Below are 19,450 nucleotides of genomic sequence, written 5' to 3'. Positions count from 1 at the left end.
CTTCTCTCAGAGAAGACTTCCTGTGACATACGGCAATCTCACTGAGCACAGTGTAGGAGGCACTGATGGCAATCGTTACTGCAATTAGCAAATCACACTACCATATTCATGTTTTACTTTATCGTTCTGATTCTAAACATTGGACCTCTTCTTGAATCCTCTATGTACAGAACCCCCATTAATTAAAATCAAACAGCAAGAAATATATAAAAAATCAATGGCATAATATGACTCATGTTATTTAATTAATGGGTAATTCCTCATACCAATATGCTGAAAAAGCTTGAACTTGACCTTTAGGATTAAAAAATTCACCATGTGAGAAAATTTGCTTTTTCTTAATCACATTTCTCCCCAACAGATTTTAAATACACACTTAAAATCTGTCAACAATGTGTTCAAGTACATGCATTCCCTAACACTGCAAGTAAGCTGTTGTTGCTATCCATACCAGTGCTGATAATGGCATGAACAAAATATACCTGGTGGCACACACATCAATGTTAGAATATACAAAACAGTATTTTCCCTGCCATTGCTTCAGGTGATGACAAACAGCCCACCAGCTACAACTTTCTCCTCTCTGTCTTTTTTCAGTCATTCATTTGAAAATTACTACGCAGGTATCATTTGTTGAGCAATCCTAAGTGTAGGAGCACACTGAGACAAAGTCTGTATTTCATAATAACTCAGCAATATGGATTTTGGCCTTAAGGGTACATTCATTCAAACAAGAGAATAGCGGTAAAAAGCCCATGAGCAAAATCCTGCAAGCTTACAAAAGGAGATGCTCATTCAGGGGTGAACGCTTTATTTCAAGTTTAATAAATTTCATTTTCAAAGAATTGCCAACTCACACAAATTTGTTACTAATCTTGAAACTGGAGATCCTATTTTTCCTGCTCACACTGCTAGGAGAAGACAAATGGTTCCTCACCATCAGTTGAAGTGGCTTGCTCTCAGCTTTTCCTCAGCTTCATCAGTCGCTTCCTGCCTGTTCTTGCTGGAAGCTGTAGAACATGCTGTATGTATACTGTCCTGACATAATAAAGCACAACATGCTTCTATAGTTCATACTGTTTATCCACAGACATCTGAAGCATCAGAAATGCTGGAAGCACCATTAGGGAGCCCCATGACAGTTCAGGAACCCTTACATACTATCTGAAAGGCTGCCAGGGGAACAAGGTCATCCAGTGCTTGGAAGACAGCAAAGTCTGGTTCACACATCACTTTCTGATGCAACATCCCTATATCCCAAGAAAAACCAAGATCATTTCAGCCATACATGGACAGGTAGTTTGCCAGGGACACATCCTGTCGCTAAGAAGGGTATCTGACCTTGCTCAAGTACCACCACTGGAACACAAAGAGACAAAGACCTGCAGGAGCACACATTTCTGGAAGTTGAGAACACAGCAAGTTTTCTGTGAGGTTGCTAGGAAGTCCCTGCTCCATTTTGTGGCTGACCTTTCCTGCTTGAGCACACGTGATGCATTCTGCTAAACAAAAATCTAAATACAATGGTCATTCATCTTTATCTACTGACCTGCTTGTTCACATCAGTATTCCCAGCACTACAGAGACAAGGCAGATGTCTGTGTGAACCACAGATATCCCTGGCTAGGCAGAGTTCCTGCTGGACGCTAATCCTGGAAAAGATTCTGCAAATATCAACCGAGGGCCCAAAGTTCGCATTTTCCCTTGAATCTGCCTGTTGTAGGAAAAGATACCGTCCATGTTCTTTTGCAGATATCACCACTGCATTCTTTTGAAGGACCATTTGAATGAAGAACCCAGAGGTAGTAGTCCTCATCCACATGAGCGGCAGAGAGGAACAAGGGACCCATTCTGTTTACCTTTATTCTACATATAGAACTTGATTCTATAGGAATATTTCCTGGTTCTCAGGTGCTTTGAAACAGAACTTGGCTACAGTAGTTTGTATTAACATTTCTCTTCTAGAAGTTTTTTGCATTAAATGGTGGTCTTCAGAGGGTCAGTTAAATCTGAACAGACTCTGAAGCATTTCACATAACCTCTCAGTAAGAGAGGTTGTCTCTATTGACAAGTCTGTGTCCAGTCTGCTCTGAACTCTGAAAAAAAAGGGGACTCACTGTTTGAAGGTAGCATCAACTTCGACTCAAGTAAGCTGGCTTCTATTTATATACATCTGCTAAGTTGTATGCAAATATTTCTTCCTGTTTGTTGCAATATTTTTTTCTATTCTCATAATGGGGCTGGCAGTCCTTGGGATATCATTAACTGCAGGACTACATGATCATCAGAACACTCTCACCTTAAGGCCAATTGTTTATATTTGACAATATATTTAGTTCAAATATTTACGTGTTTTACAACAAGTCTCTCAAAGCCGGTAGCTCCATTTTCCCTTTTTCCTCAAAATCCGATGAGCAAGGCAACCCAGGCATTCCCTGTTCCTGGCAAGAAGGACGTGAGTGGACCCTGGTACAAGTTAATACCTTTCCACAGAAGGGATAACACTTTTCAGACATGGTCCTCTTACCCATTGGAATTGATGAGGGGGGAGCCAATGAGATGAACTGCAGAATTAGAGAAGTCATAAGATGAAGAAATAAAATAGAAACCCTGAGTGAATCTTCCTCTGGTCAAGCCTTGACATCTGACAGAAATAGTTTACTTTATTCAATGCTTCATGGTCACCCTTCTTGGACCAAAAGTTGCAGTTGTAGCACAACAAAATGAGGATATTTGGGTCAGAATGGCCAAGGTAGAGTATAAATTTATGTGGTATGACTGCTTCTTGCAGTGGGAGCACATTTATCAGTACTGGAATAGTCTGGCCTGAATGACCAGGGCAGTGCCTTTACGGTAATGGTCGTGGGAAATTGTTCAAAGGGAAAAAGAATGGCAGCAAAGGAGGGAATAAAGTTGTTTTAAAAACAAAGGTCAGAGGTCTAAAAAGACTGAAAGACAGAAAATCAGTATTTTATAATGGTTAAAACGGCAATGGTTAAAACAAAAGAGGTGTTATATGATTACAGAGTTGGAGGATCACGAATACCATTTACGGGTGTGAACCTAAGACAAAGGAATTCTGCTGAAAACAAAAATGGGATTATAGCATGTGGAAAACAGAGGCTACTCAGAAAAGAAACATAAACATGGGAGGAAATTTGGCAGAGTGTTGTAAGAGAAAGAGATAAAATGAAAAGCAAGAAATTACTAACTCTGAAGATGACAAGCAGATGATATTACATCCTGACTTAAAGCCTATATTAAAAAGAGTTAGCAGACATCCTTTCCAGGTCCACAGAAGGAAATTTTCTATCTGTTTTCAGCTTGACTTCCCAAGGCATTGTGCCTTGAACTATCCAAATCCTTCCCTTTCTCCCTAATCACTTTTGGATTCATTGCCCTATCTGACACAGCATAATTAGAGGTAATTATATCCCTGCAAGTTTCATGAAAATTAGCAGTATGAGGAAAGACTAATATAGAATCTCTACTGTATGTAAAGGCAGATATAATGCTACCTTGCAGTTAGCAGAAGACATCCAGGCATGCAGCACATGAACTGCTCCTGTCTGGTCACAACACCGCTATCTCCTTTTCAGTCATGGTGTGGTTATCAGAGAACATAAAGGATGCTTTCCTGGGAAGCCAGACTTCATTTTGCCATGAAAACATCTTGACGTTCTGTTTAAATCTGAAGTCTTTAAAGTACATTATGATTTGAGAGTGCTACTTCAGATGCAAATAATAATGAGGTAGAGCTCTTTTGTTTGCCCGCTAGAATTCTAATCATTATGACAATATGGTTTCTAGCTTACTTTTGTAAACTAGAGATTATTCAAGAGAATTTACTCTTGATATAAATAAATGAGAATATAATCTCAATGTTTTACATGTATCAAAGCTTGACAGGGCAAAAATTTACTAGTTGCCATAAAAGCTCAATGTAACCATTTTAGAATTCAAGATAACATTTATTTTTTTTTCTTAAAAATTAGCTATTTGATCAATTACTTAGCACAACCTGGAAAAAACAGCCACCAAATTCTTCAACATTCTCAACTTTTGTCCTATGCAATAAACAGTCTCATCAGTGTCTAAAAATGATTCATAAAATCTCAGCAATTATAGAGAGGCATTCTTACATAAGAAAAAGAGCATAATTATTTGTACAAAAACATGAAAATATAGGAGATGCATTTTTGCTGCTCAAAATACAGCAATTATCATTTCTAGTGACAATGTGTGTAGAGTGCAAAATATAAAAAGAAAAAAAAGAATTAAGATTTCTGAAAGATCTCTACTGTAAAGAATCATGTTTACATTGGAATATATTTATGACACAGTTTAACAAATACCTTTATTTTCTTACTAAAACAACATTTTATCCACATGCAGATAAATGTAGGTCAAGTAGGATCTGAAATGAAGTTAAGAAATTCTCAAGCACTGCCTCTCAATATTTAGTAACACAGTCAATAAAAAAAGAAAGACAACTCTGCAGGAGAGCAACAAACCCAGACTTAACTATGACATGCTGTCTATCTCATGCATAGACACACTGTGTTCAGACTTACTATAAGTAAAATGAACAGTATGGAATATGTGTTGCAGATGGATCACTTGCTGAGCAAAGCTTTCTGGCATTCACATACAGAGGTAGGAGCCATTCACTATGGTTCAGATGTGAAAGAGAAAAATAAGATAAAAAAAGTATTTTGTGCATCCATAATGCAAATTGTGATACCATCTAGCTTTTCTGGACAGCTCAGTTTTTAACAATGTTAATTAGTAAGGCTTTATAAATGTGGATGACAGTTATCCAAATTCACTGACAATTTCAAATGAGGGGCTCATCATTAATCAGCATTACAACACAAGGGTGCCCTGCTTGAGTCTCTACCTGGCTGGTGAACAGTTGAAGAGAAAACAAGAGGTTTACATCAGAGCTATCCATAGATCTCAGCAGTTAATAGATGATCTTCACAGGTAACGCTTTCTCATTTGAAATACATCTTCACTGGTAGAGCAACAGCTTGAGTTTGATGGATATTCTTACTGCATTCCGAGGTGTGAAGAAAAGGCCTGAACTGTGCATATGCTATAGAAGACAGTTTTCCCTACTACTTCTGGTGGCTCATTGTAGCTGTTACAGCTTTGTTCACAACCTTTGCACTCCGTGATGTCTCTTGAAAATACAGCATTTCTTAGACTGGTTGCTTTCAAATAACGTGGTGTTTCTGCTCTGAGGATATTCTGTAAAATGACATTTGACTCAGTTTTTCTGTAACTCCCAATCGTGTTCATTTTACGTAAGTAACTGTGCATCCAGCCTCACAGCACAACCTAACACTCAAGCTGGTTCTTTTCCTCATCTTTTTTTTTTTTTTATGGCTATACCCCCAGCTAATTCCTGGGTTGCTCCAATGTAACTGCTTTTATATCCTTCTGCAGAAAAGGCAAAGAATGGATATAGTCCATCTTGCCCTACCTTAGTTGTTTTGTATCTGCACTTAGGCAGGAATATAAATTAGTAGAAAATAATTTTCTTGATGAAATAAGCAGTTATTCATGAATACAAACATCTAGAGGGAAGGTTGCTAACTAGCATTTTTTTCACAAACTGTAAGAAGTTACATTTCACTTCAATGTCAAAAAGAATTGTGTAATCTGTAAGAAGGTCATTTGTGAGTGAGAGACGTCCCTTATACTGCAGGCAGGAATGACTGACAGTATCTTTGGCATAAGGAATCTGAAAGCAACTTAAAGCAGAGAGTATGAATGATAGCTTGACACAATCACATCTCCACAAGGCAGATTGGATCTAAAATCCCCTAGAACATCTTCATTCTTCAATTTCAAGATTTTCCTTTATCAAATAGCATTTCTAAAACTAAAAAAAAAAAAAAAAAAAAAAAAAAAAAAGAGAGAGAGAGAGAAAGAGAGAAATCTAACCAGGACAATTACTTATCCTTACATGAATCAGTTGTCAAGAGATCATCCCACTTAGATGGCATGACAAATGCATCTTAAAACGAAGAATTTCCAGCAGGAGCTGGAAAGGACAGCTTGTACATTTCTTATGTGCTTTCCAACACAAGCAAAGTGAGTCTTTACTCAACTGTTCAAGACACGCAGTATTAGAATTTTTCAATACCAAAACACACTGATTTTAATTTTTTGGATCAAATAGATTTCCTTCTAGAGCTGTTCTAAGTGTCCAGGATCTTGAGAGAAATTGAATAGTCAGTCTATTTTAACATCCTATTCATGCCCTCTCAAAAGATATTCTGTACGAACAGAGAATAATTAATTTCCAACAGAAAGGTATTCGCAGGAGAAATAATTTAGTAAACAAGTCTGAAATATATGCAAGGTACAGTACATAATACAGATGTCTATTACTCAAATAGATAAATTGTTAATTTTTCTAAAATAAACATATTTTAAATTTAATGTTAAAGTGCTCAGTCCTTCACTCTCACTAAAGTCCCATCACCCTACAGCTTTTAGTGAACTTGATATTTTATATCTACGTGGCTCTGAATCTAGACTTGGTTATTTTAGCATCAGTATATTCCATGCCAAACAATACAAAGTCTCCTTTGCCTCAGAGCTCAGTATTTTCCTCCGGTTCTTACATATTTTGCATCTTTCCACCTAATATTTAGGAGAGAACCAGCTGCCTGGAATGTCATTCAGTATAACTTTAGATTATAATCATTCAGTTGAGCACACACCTGTATAGCTACCATACACAGTTCTTCCAGATGTTCTTATATTGCTTTACCATATAGCAATTAAAGCAGCATTGGAAGTAGATCGTCACATATTTATCTTAAACAGGCTACATACTATCAGGTCAGCTGCACCCATTAATTCTATGTCCACAATAAGAAAGAGTAATATCAGTCCTTATATACCGGCTAAAACGATCTTAGTCAATGGCTGAACAGATGGCACTGTGTGTATAGACTCTTCATGGCCAACATTTCTAGCATAGTGTCTTGCCACTAATAAGACACTGGCACAGCTTTAGAAGAACATGATGTTCTGTCATATTTCAAAACAACATTTCCACTGTAAAAAAAAAATACCAGTAAACAGATTTTGAGATTCCAAAAAGAATACCAGCTGATCCAGAGGATCCAGCAGCAGCAGCATTGGATATTTCTGTTGTCATTTCCACATGGAATTTAATTGCAACGTTTTGTCTTTTCTACTGGAGATAGAATTTCCTATTGAATTGTTGTTATAGCATTGACAACCCAGGTGTTCAGCTTTATTTTTTTGCTCTGAGAAAGCACATGGCTTCAGACTTCTATTCTGAATTAACATCTCAGGAATCTACGAATGGATTGATGTTGTTGTGGTTATGCTAACAACCCCTGACACTTCACTTTGGAATGTAATACTAAAAACAGCAGTTGCCATTATTTTTCTTAGTTGATTGAAGAATGAGATACATTCCCAAGGATTTTTTTTTTTAATGGCAATTACAGTTATTTTGCCATGCTAGACAGCATTTTAGAGCAGCACTCATCTGCCCAAATATAGATGAAGCTGTCTGCACCTGAGCTACTTGTGAGGGCTCCTTTTATAGTCAGTGGAGAGAAACAGGCACTTTTAGAGTGCAATTGATCTTCTCTTAAGATTGACAGCTACACTGTAGACATCTAAAGTTGGATGAGATTAATAGTGTCCCCAACATTTACTAAATTATGCAATATTCTATATAAATAGAAGACAAAGCCTCTTTCGTAAAGAGCTTTCATCTTCAGTCAATATATTTCCAGAACTGAGCATCTAAATTGCCTGTCTTTGTCAAGTGCTTCCCTTTGATGTTATTCCATAAGGTGCACTCTGGTTTTCCTGGACAACACACAGCACTCTTTACTTTCAGGATGGAGAACAGAAGAATTCAGAAAAGAGCTTCTTAGAATTGCTTTTCCAGAACTGTGATCAGAAACTTTTTGGAAAGTTTGGGTTCATTTTCATTTGTTTGTTTGTTTAAGCAATGATTTGTATTTTGTCAGATTTTGAAGTTGAGTTTGAAAAACAAGTACTGCAAAGTAAAGTTGTAATGTTTGTCTGCAACAGCCTACTCTTCCCACATATGCTGATTTCTCTGTGCAACAGCAAAGCTAAATAGTGGTTCCTCCTCTTTGCTGCTTAGTGACAGGCATGCCTGTTCACAAGCACAGAGATACATGTGAACTAGAAAAGTTACTCGTGCTATTTTCCAATCCATGGAGAGAGCTCTGAAGAGGTCAGAATCACTGCAAAACACAGTATTGATGATAAACTGAAGGTGAATATTATCACTACTCTTCCCTTTGCTTACAAAATTAAAATTCAAGGAGTAGGCACAATCTGACTTTTCTAAAGCAACAGACTCCTTTTTGAAGAGGACAAAAATTGCATCTACACTTACATAGTGCTCAATTAAAACATAGGAAAACTTTTTTGTTGCTTGCTTTGCTGTAACCAAATGAAAAGCACATTCTGGATAATTGTAGCAATCCAACATGTCCAACAGTTTGTTTATAAGACAAAATTATATTTTATATATTACTATAATAGTAGCCTGAGATATTCGGATGAAGCAAAAACTAAACTTTGTAGTACTGCTAAATTAGGTATGGATCTGTGATATATTTATCTTAGATTTTAGCCAAAGTACAGCAAGCAATGTCCATATTTCTAGGCAGTACCTGAATGACCACAGCAATTACAAGATCACTTAGAGGTGAGAGGTGAAACTCACAGCGTTTCTTTTAACATTAGGGACAGCCATCTCTCTCAAGGTTCTGCAGCTCAGTTTTAAGAAAAATTAAATCTAAACTTTTGCCTGCCTAATCTTAAGTGATCAAGCAAATTGAAACTCACTGGCCTAGAAAAAAATCACAGCAGTATGCAAAATCCCGATAAGGTTTCTAATAGCCACTTCCCATCATAAAATGAGGCAACATTTGAAATAACACCAGACACAAGCTGCCCTTTAAAAACTTTGCTCTCATAGAAATGCCTTCAGGAGGTTTTTAAACAAATTTTGATTATTCCAAAAATTAAAACTTTGCACTCTATAACTTTGATGAACTAGTGCATACAGAGACAATCAATATGCTATCTATTACAGCGATGAAATCTATGTTCCCACACAAAAGCTTCTCTTTCTGATAGGCTTCTGATCCAGAATGGCAACTTCCAGATGAGTTATCTACAGCACACTGAAAAGTCTGTTCTTACAGATAGAGGAGTAACTTTGACCAGAAGCACACCAGGGTTAGCGAATCAGTTCAGGACAAACCTAATTTGATGAGCTAGATCTAGAAGTTGAAAGTAAATTATCCTATTGAATACAAGGTATCATAGCTAAAACACCCAATCTGATAATTAAAGTATCCATGGTAACAATGGCAGAATAACATGTATTCATACTTCTCAGGTAAAATAGAGCAAAGCTCTGTGTTTTTTTTTTAAAGAATTTTTCCTACCTCATATATCCTGTCACTGGATAACTAGTCTAAATAGAACATTCGTCTTTGATACATATAATCTCTTCAGTGCATATTTAACTATTCAAATTTAGCTAACATACTATTTTTGCTAAAACATAAAGCAAAACAAGATCTCAGTCACAGCCACAAAATCTTTTTTAATGTATTCCTTGTGCTACTTCTGAATATTAATAAAAATTAATAATTAATTTTGCCTTTGGCATTGCAAGATATACTAGTTTTAATTAGTGTACTGTACTCCTATACAATTAAAAAATAATTGATGTCCACACTTATTGGCGGTCTCTGTGATCTCTTTTCCTGTTGTTGTCAACAAATGCCTCAAAAAACAAGTTCAAGAATGTTTTGCTGTCCACTTGATTTACACACCAAAAGTAACAGACAAATCTTTTATGATGAAACAGAACAGTTTTCTGTTTAAATTATACACAAGTATATTAACTAGAAAGAGAAAATTAAAAGCTGATGGCTCAAAGAAATAATGGAAAGACTATCAAAATGTTTAGTCTCCCAACATATTTGCCTGGAACGTATCAGTGGGTGACAGAGTATCTCAACTTAAAAGTAGTGGCCATCTTGTATTTGTTATGTCAATCCTATCTAGCATTTAATTTTGATGTCCCTCTTGATCAGTTCCAGTTATTTAAATTCAGCATATCACGTTACTGTTTTCCTACATCATACTAATTGTACTATGAACTACTTTATTATATAACACTAAAGTCGCTCTCATTCTGAAAAAATGAGTGAAAGAATTAAAGTATAAATACCCACAGGAGGAAACAAAAACACTTCCCTTCGTTGTATTTGCATCAGAAATCTTCAATAAATAGTTTTCTTTATTGCAACCACTAAAACAAAAATACTGATTCCCAAAGTGTAAATTCTCCAGCAGTTATGAAACACACACAAAAAAAATCGTATGATAAAGAACAACTCAAACACAGCACTCCTTCTTTAACCCAGAAGTTCCTGCTTGTAGCTTGAATCTAGGTCAAAAAGCGTACCCAGAAGAGACATTTTGGAGCATGACAAAAAGCTAACTAGAAATAGCTGAGCTTATTTTTTCACTATCGTAGTACTACACATACCTCAGAGACTGTCATATGACAAGAGTTAGATAAACAGAGTAAACAGAAGAACAGAAAGGAATTAGACATCAATGGAATAACAATGTACATTTTTTATTTCATCATCTAATCCGCATACTTATAGAGTCATGAACATGAAAAATCAGCGACTCAGATATTTATGCAATTAATGCTGCTATCATGATTAATGATCTCAGTGGTCATTTTAACTAAAACTGGATAGTAAATCAAGTAACCTATTTAAATACATATCACTGAAGAACCGAGATCATTACAAAGTCCATTCTTATTTCTGAGGATTTTTCAAAGTTATTGCCCAACAACTTTTCTGGCACTAAGCACTAAGTCAATGGCTTGCCTCAATTAAAGTAGATTCAGCTGGCTTCCGTTTATGCTTCAGACTGGAAGTAAGTCAGCCAGTAGAATCATTCTACAACTTCATCTGCACTTTCAGAAACAGACAGATGACCTATGGCTCCTGCCACTGTAACACAGGCACACACAGCTAATTTGTGGTAGGTGAACAGTTGGACTAGATGACTGCAGAGGTCTTTTCCAACTTTTATGATTCTAAGCATTGGATGGTTCCTTCCAAAAGCAGTACATATGCACACATGTATGCAAAAAGGCCATAGAAAGGCTAAGGTCAGTGTGAATGGAGAATTAGTGGGAACGTCTGGGTGTGGAAGCACTAAAGAAGAAAACATCAGGAAAGAGTCTCTCTTGAAAGGCCTCATATTAATCTACCAGCGTTGGAAGGCCATCCAGACCTATGAGAACTAATCCTCAAATTCACCACAGACTCTCCATGCTTCTCACAGCATACACCCTCATCTCCTCCATGTCATCTAACAGCCCTTTGCATGCTCTAGGAGAGCTCTGACCTAATCACAACCTTACATTCAAAGTTTTGGGATGCTGCTATGACAAGATAAAACTCCAAATGTTCCGACCGAAAACAGCTGCTCCACACCACTGCTGCAAAAAAAGTGCTCCAGCAGTTTCACTATGTGGATTTGAGCTAAAACAGAGCAAGTAAGGGCTATTGCTTACAATTGCTTAGAGCTCAGTAGTTAAATGGGCAGGGCCTGGAGTCTCGATGTGCATTTTATTAATTCTGGCTCCCCTGCTGAGCTCAGTTACAGCCACAGGTCACTGCAGAGCAAGTTTATCAGGCAGCACTTCAATGACATGAGTGGAAGTGAAGTCTTTTTAACAGATTCCTTGCTCTGCACTTCTAAAGTTCTTAAGAAATTTCAACTGACTAAAAGGTATTACAGGCAGAGGGACAAGAATCACTAGTTCGTGTACAACCAGCTAACCAATAGCTGAAACCTCATTCTATCTATCAATAATGTGGTAGGCCATAGAAACACTAATTCTGCTCATATAAAATTTTGTAGTACATGCAGACTTTTTAAACTTTTCCACAAATTTCCACCAATTTGAAATTTCAGTATTTACAAGCACTGTTTTTATTGCATTGAACTGGTTACAACTGGGACGAATCAGAACAATAACCCAATAGATAAATGAGCAGTGACAATAAATTTCCCTTTTAACTTTCCTCATTACCCTCAGCTTAGGGTAGATAACGCAATAAATGAAACCCCAAGACAACTACTGCAGAAGGTCTCACTACTCCAGCCAGGGCTCCAGATGATGACAGCTAAGAATTCTGAATGTAAAGCCCTTCTCTTCTCCTCATCATATATTTCTTCTCAACCCTTCCACAAAGGCAGTCCTGAACAGGATGCTTTTCCCATTTTATTTATGTGAACTTTCATGACATGTCATGCACCACATTCATAGCAATCACTGACAGATAGTTAAGTTTCTAAGGGGTTACAGAAGAAACCATTTTCCACCAACTGTTCTCCTATATGCCAGGATAAAATATACCTCGTGGACTAAATCTTTTACCGCTTGTATCCTGCCAAAAAGTATGGGGTTTGTTTTCCAAATGAAATTCCATTAGCTATTCCTGAACTATGGCAGAATAACAATTCCAGCATTAAAAAAAAGTATCTAACCACAGGTAATTGAATTTGTCTCAATCTTGAGTTGTCTTCTGGAAACATGACATCAGAATAGACCATTTGCAACTGTACAATATGTCAGGGTCACAAAAGAAAATTTTCAGGGTGGCTGGGATGCTTTAAGCATGGATATCATCTTTGTAGATGGACTCATACACCCATTAGCTCATATAGGTTACACTCTATTTAATGAAAAGCCATCAGAATTCAGAAGTTATTCCAGAATTAATCATCACTTTTACATCACAATGTGCCTTTTCAGTATAAGTGCAGACGTAAAAACTAAAATTATTCAAACTAGATTAAGTGTAAAACAACATTATTTTATCTGTATATTTTTGTGATGTTATATAGTGGCTTTTTTTGTTGCTGTTGTCGCTGTTGTTTTGAACACTTCATCAATGCAACCACTGAGGAGTGAGAAATTTTATATTAATTTGGTGTAGATAATGAATGTAAATAGACCATGTATGTTTTCACCCAGGCATGGTAAGAAGCACTTTTTCTCTAAGTATTGAACACACAGCAAATTTAAGTTTTTTTATATGCTAGTACACTGAGTTTAAGCCTTGAACAACTGAGAAAAAATTAGAAATTTTAGCCAGGCCATAGTAAAATCAAACCTTGTTGGTGTTTGTACTTGATCCTTCCAAAGGTATATTCAGCATTCCTATCCTCACAAACCAAGGAAGATCAAAGCTCATGATTTCCTTTATGGCTTACCTTAGTACTTCACAGTTTCTTTGCTGCAGAAACCATGCTGGGAGCAGGAAAAGAAAGACAGCAGCAGTCTGAGCTTCTGGAATAACCACTATAGATGACTCTAGGAAGAACAGAAAATACATGGGTAAGCTATCCTGCTTCCCAAATTCTGCTATGATCCCCTGTTCTCATAGCTTGGAAAGAAAACTGGATTTTCTCCAAGGCTAGACAGGTGGCAGGGAAATATTTTTTGGTTAATTACCTCAGAATGCTGGGAAAGGTGTGCTGCTACCTCATGTCTGCCTTGCGCTACCTCACACTGGTAATTAAGCTGATCAGTACTGGTACATCTACCCACCAATCAAAGCTGAATATGAGGGATATTTTGAGGAAACAAAGCATTAAACAGCATTGAATTAAGAGTTTGGGTAATCAAGATGGCACATGTTCTACTTGAAAAATAAGGTCAACCATTCCAAAAGAGGGACAGCTGGCATGCTGAAAGTCAATCTTAACAACAAGGATTGTGTTTCTTGCTTTAAGAGTCACAGTTGGGGCCTCCATGCAGGCTTGTAGCTAATGAGTTGATAATATCTCCTTCAGAAGAAGGGAAAAAGGCCACTACTCAAATTCTCCTTGATTCTTCTTTATTTGAGATGTTGGCAAATCCAAGTTGGCTGTAATATTTATATAATGACCAGTCTTCCCAGTGGTGTATTCAGTAACAAGCATGTTCAATCCAGTCTTAAATTAAACAGAGATGTATAAGTAAAAAATTGGAGACTATGTAAGTGTGTGTGTTTATAGCATTGCAGAAATCTTACTTTTTCTGAATACTGGACCAACCCTTCTTATTGTGACATTCCTAAACACATCCAAATTTAAACACTATTATTTTTAATGCACTATTTTCTGTAGGGAATACAGGAGCAAAGTCAATTTTGTATCATTAACAACAGAAAAGAGAGATTTTCTGCTATCAGTACCGCCAGAAAAAAAATGCAGCCTCATATATTTCTGTAAAGAACAGTATGAGATGCACTCTGTATTTCTTCACGAAAATAATGTGCTACGTTGCCAAATCCACAAAAATGTAAAAACAAGAACAAAGATGAAAAGTTAGTGAATCTCCTAATATTTTCTAAGGTAGGATCATTTTGCTCAAGCACAAGTATATGCCTGACACTTAATGCTTAATTTACCTGCAATTTGCTGCAAGTATTTGTGGAAGCATGTATATGCATGCAAGTAGCCAATTTAGAGTCCGGGATTTGCAGTGAACTAGTTACATATTTTCAGTCATTTTTACTATAGTCTCTATCCATAACATGAATTAATTACTTCACCAAATTAGGCACACAATTAAGCATACAGGCTTTTATAAAACTATCCCTTAACTTCACTTTATCTGAGTAGCCTAGCTTTACAGATAACTTACTATGCAAGATATTTCTAGAAACAGGCTGCTTCAGCATACTGGGCCCAAAAATTTAACTGCAGAAGACCTTAAGAGTAATAATCAGTATTAATTGTACTATTCATGGGAATTTTTAAAACATAAATCAAACTAATAGATTGCACAATTTATAAACTAGTACTCCCAACAAACTTTATTCCAGATAAATAATTGCTTACACTGCTCTTTAAAGACACATTCTTGCCAAGTCTGAGTTAGACTCAAACCTAAAAATAAGTAACTTTAGAATTTGCTGAATTCAGATTTATTTTTTTTTTTTAATGCTACAAAAGTAATGAAAGTGTAAAGATGGCATGCTGATATTGGAGTCCAATTCTGACCAGCAAAGGTGATACAGCTTGAAATGCTTCTAGACTGATCTTCTAAAAAAAAATGAACAATACAATGAAATACATTATACGAGGTCATTAAGACTATTAAAGTCATTCATCAAACAGAAAACAGATCTTTTGATTTTCAGGGAAATACTGAGACTCCAAACATCCCTCTGCAATCCCTTTCATCATTTCAGTAATTTTCAACATGAGTCCGTTCTCATCTGAGTCCGCTGTCTGCTCCTCCTCCTCCTCCCCCACTTCTCCTCTAATAGTGTTCAGAGAGAACTTCAAGATGTGGGCTAATGGAGCTGGCATGGGTTGGAGTTTAATATTGCATGTGCTTAACTTTTTGTGCAACTGACCAACATGACATGTCTAACTGTATAAATGGAAGTTTTATGGTGATAAGATCAGTAGTTACTGAGATATTTATGTGACATGCTGACAGATATAAAACTACAAAGCTTGCTTTTATGCCTTACATCCTCTAGAAAAAAAAATAAATACTAAGATGATGGGTCACTTTGAAGAGAATTTATTATCTAAATTACCTAATACCTGGCTAAGTTCTAATATGCAAGATGAAGTCTCAAAAATGCTATTAAAACTATGAACTTTAATTTCAGGAGATCTCAGTATTCTCTGCCAAATGGGGCACAGTACAGCCAGTTTGCTTGTCTCACTCTGTCTCTAGATCATGGTGCTGTCATACAACCAAAAAGGAGAATGATGACAAAAAACAGAAAAGGCACAAGATAATCTCTCTCCCATTTTTACACTATGTAGGTTTAGGTCTCAGGGAGATTCTCATCGCTGCTGGGTGGAGGAGTAAGATTATCTCCTGAGAGAAGGTCAAGATTAAAGAAAATACATTATTCTTGTGTGTGTATAAGTATACACACATATATAAATATAATCTCTGGATGAAATGATGGAGTCCCTTTTACATTTTGATCTGGGAAAACCAGCCCCAGAAATTCTTTCAGAAGATGCCGACGTTTCCTGCTGCTAAAAAGCAGCTCTCCCCCAGGCTGTGCCCACTGCTGGAGCTAAAAGCCAGCTCCACCTCCTCTATCTGATGTGAATGTTAGTTCACACACTGAGAAGGTGGGCAGCTGCAGCAGTCAGCACAAGGAACAGCCTGGTGGCAGCAAAGAGGGGAGAAAAAGAAAGACAAATATTAAAACAAGAATTTATTATTGTTTTTACTTTTTTAAGTGAGGGAAATTTGTAGGCAAACATAAGAAAAGAAAACATAGGAAAACTTCACTTCAGGAGACACAAATATCAGGCAGCGTACAAAAAATTCTGACCCTGAAAACAGTATAATGCAGAGAACAAAGGAATAAGCAGATCAGGGGAAATTGGAAACTAAGTGGGTTGCTCCAAAAGTAATGCCTCGTGTTTATTTCCATGGGAACTACAACAGATACAAAGAGCACAATAACACTATTTGATAAAGCAAATTTTCAACTACTAAACACAGTTTTTCAGCATAGTCACCACCATTATCTGTGCATTTTCATTAGCATGCCACACTCGTAAACAAGTCTGCACTGGCAGAGGTGACACACTGTTGCTGTCACCGCCATTGAAATGCATCACCCACCACTTCACCATGCTGAAATCCAACTGTTTGGTCTTCACAAGCGTTCAAGAAGCATAAGTAAATGCCAGTGTGTGCCATTTTTTTCCACATAAAGGAATTCAGTTACACTCCTTTCCTACATCCCCACTCCCATATCAGGCACCATGCTGACAGACTGGCCCCCTGCTGGATCTGTAGCACAGCAACAAAATGAAATTGAATATTGGTGGAAAGGTTCAGCCTCTGCTGCCATACCACGAACAATCGCTTACATCATAGGCCAACATAATAAAATAGGAGGCATTACTTTTGGATCAGCCCTTGTACTTCGCTGTGCTGTTCCTTTCCCATGGGCTCAGACCCTTCAACATCAGGGAGAGGATGTTCAGTGTCTTTCATCCCCATCTGAGAGTCCAGTGGGAGACAGCACACATCTCACCACCCCCTTCCTCACTTCTGTTTCTCCAGCCTGCCTCTGCTCTTCTGTGAAATGTCAGGTAGAAAGGCATAAAAACAGCTCTCAAATCTAAATTAGGGTTTGGAATCAAGTAACAGAAGAGCACTGAGTATCCCTACTACAAATGCAGGGGACCACTGTGTCGGCATGTGAAAGCTCAGGCTTTGCCATTTAGAATTTCTATGTTGGAAAGGGAGTGCTGGATCTTTTGGGGAGGATAAGCTTCTCAGTCTCATTACCAATACAGTATATCTGGCATCTTTTTGTATCAGTTTCTTTTATCTGCAGCATCTAGAAGCTCAGACAGAATTACTCCTCCACTTCTATAGTACCTGTGCTTATAGTTGGAAGAGTGAAATGAAAATTTTCATGAGATGTTTTAGACCTTGTTTAAGAATTAAGTGTCCAGTGGCGAATCCACATCAATCTCAAAACACTTTTCAGAAGACCTTGTTAACAAGAGGTCTTGTTAACTCTCTGCAATGAGTTTTCTGGCACCATCATTTTAAGTTTATTTTGGGTAGTGTTAGAGAGAGCTTGCTGGTTGTGCCAACTGACCATGATGATTAATATAATAAACCAACTGACTCCTCATGTGTCAAGTCAGTGAGCAGGAATATGTCAACTCCTTTGTTTTCAGCTGATGTGTCCACCCAGGTCTGGTTGCTCAGATATTGCTGCCTCACATACACACAAGCATTTAATTAATGACTAGATAGAACAGAAAGAGTCAAATTTAATAGTTGCAAGATAGCCTCATATTTCAATTCAACCAAAAATACTAAATATGTCATTCAATATTTGTTGGGTCTTCAAGACCCCATCACCAATCAAACCACAAAATCTGGTGGCTCTGTTTACCTCTAAATACAAGAATAGCTATATTCTTATATATAGCTATATAAACTGAAACCCAATCTCACAATATAAAGTCACAGAAATACTGTACTGCTGTCACTGGAGATATGTTGGTGTAAAGATAAGCAGAATCAGAACAGTAGCACTAGCTATATGACACACTCTACTTAAATACTGTGGGTTAAAATGATGTACTGAATAAGAAAAGAGAATGATATACTGAATAAAAACTAGCTAAACATGCAAACAACAAATCCCCAACCAAACAGAAACCATTTTCCATTTTTCTCTCCTATCCATCACCTTTGCTGCTCATTTCACAGTGACAGTCTTGCTGCCTTAAAACAGTTTTGCAGTTTTGCCAGACAACAGTCTGTAACAGGATACGTAAATGTGATCTTGTTTGGGGGACATTAAGGATGCATGTGACAAAAGAGTAGCAGCATATCAGACACGAATTAAAATCCGTTACTGTATTTTAGTTCATTGATCTACTTTAAGCTTCTCAGCGTTGTCTAATTTAAATAAAACTTCAATTTGTAACAATACTATAAATAGAAGGTAATATTGATCAGAGTGCCACCAGCCTGCTGAACTTTTGTTATCACTGAAGCCTGACCAGTTAATGTTGAATGTTACAATTTATTACTCTGCAAAGTACAATACAACACAATAGCACTTAGATTTATAAACAAAGATATGCTGAAATACTGAAAGCAAGTTTAGTCAGCCCAGAATAAGAAGAGTGTTCTGATTTATGGGTGCTTCACAGCACTATTTCCCTACCTGGGGCAATATTTCATTACTTCTCTGATACAAACACCTGTTAACACTGCTGAAAGACTGAAGAATCTGATTTCTTTTAGGCTCTTTTAAACCCTAGCAGAACATATGATGTCCATCAGCAAACATTCATCACCGATGTGGTAGATTTTTTGAGCTTTGGAGGATCATTACCAGTTAAGATGGGTAAATGATGTCCTAGGAGACAGAACCTTCCTGATAAATAGAAGTAGGTACCCAGCCAGTCACCTTCTATAACCTTCTTCTCTTTCACAAAATAAAAACTAAAGTAAACAGATGTTTAAAAAAAAAAGAAAAGAAAAGAAAAAAAGGCACATTTAGGGTTAAATTCCACGTATAACAGCTGTTCTCAGGCAGCAAGCAATAATACATCATCTAAACAAAAAATATTTAATTACAGGAGTTCTTTTACTCCTGAAGGTGAATTGGTTAAGGAAAATTGCTGGTGTGTCTTAAGGCATGTCCCTGCATTAACCACCCAGGAGGGCAGTGATGCCGCTTCCCACAAGCTACATACAAATCTTTAGCTGAACATGCAGAAAAGAAGGCTCACAACGGTCTCCTCTTGAAGAGTAAGGCCACTGAGATGGCCTTCAAGA

At 37.0% G+C, this 19,450-nt stretch overlaps 1 long non-coding RNA gene across 5 annotated transcripts in view; it reads right to left on the bottom strand.

The window, feature by feature from the left end:
- LOC122183175 overlaps positions 1-19,450 on the bottom strand; it is a 368,354-nt gene that overhangs the window by 100,268 nt on the left and 248,636 nt on the right. For all 5 annotated transcript variants that reach the window (XR_006180127.1, XR_006180126.1, XR_006180128.1 and 2 more), the window contains one exon: positions 13,372-13,471. This is a non-coding gene — a long non-coding RNA (uncharacterized LOC122183175). The remainder of the gene's footprint in view (positions 1-13,371; positions 13,472-19,450) is intronic.

Source organism: Lagopus leucura, unplaced genomic scaffold (assembly GCF_019238085.1).
Source record: "Lagopus leucura isolate 7727_CA_CO unplaced genomic scaffold, USGS_WTPT01 Super-Scaffold_100017, whole genome shotgun sequence".
Lineage (NCBI taxonomy): Eukaryota > Metazoa > Chordata > Aves > Galliformes > Phasianidae > Lagopus > Lagopus leucura.
Note: the sequence above shows the minus strand (reverse complement) of the source record. Positions and strands in the feature narration are given on the sequence as shown.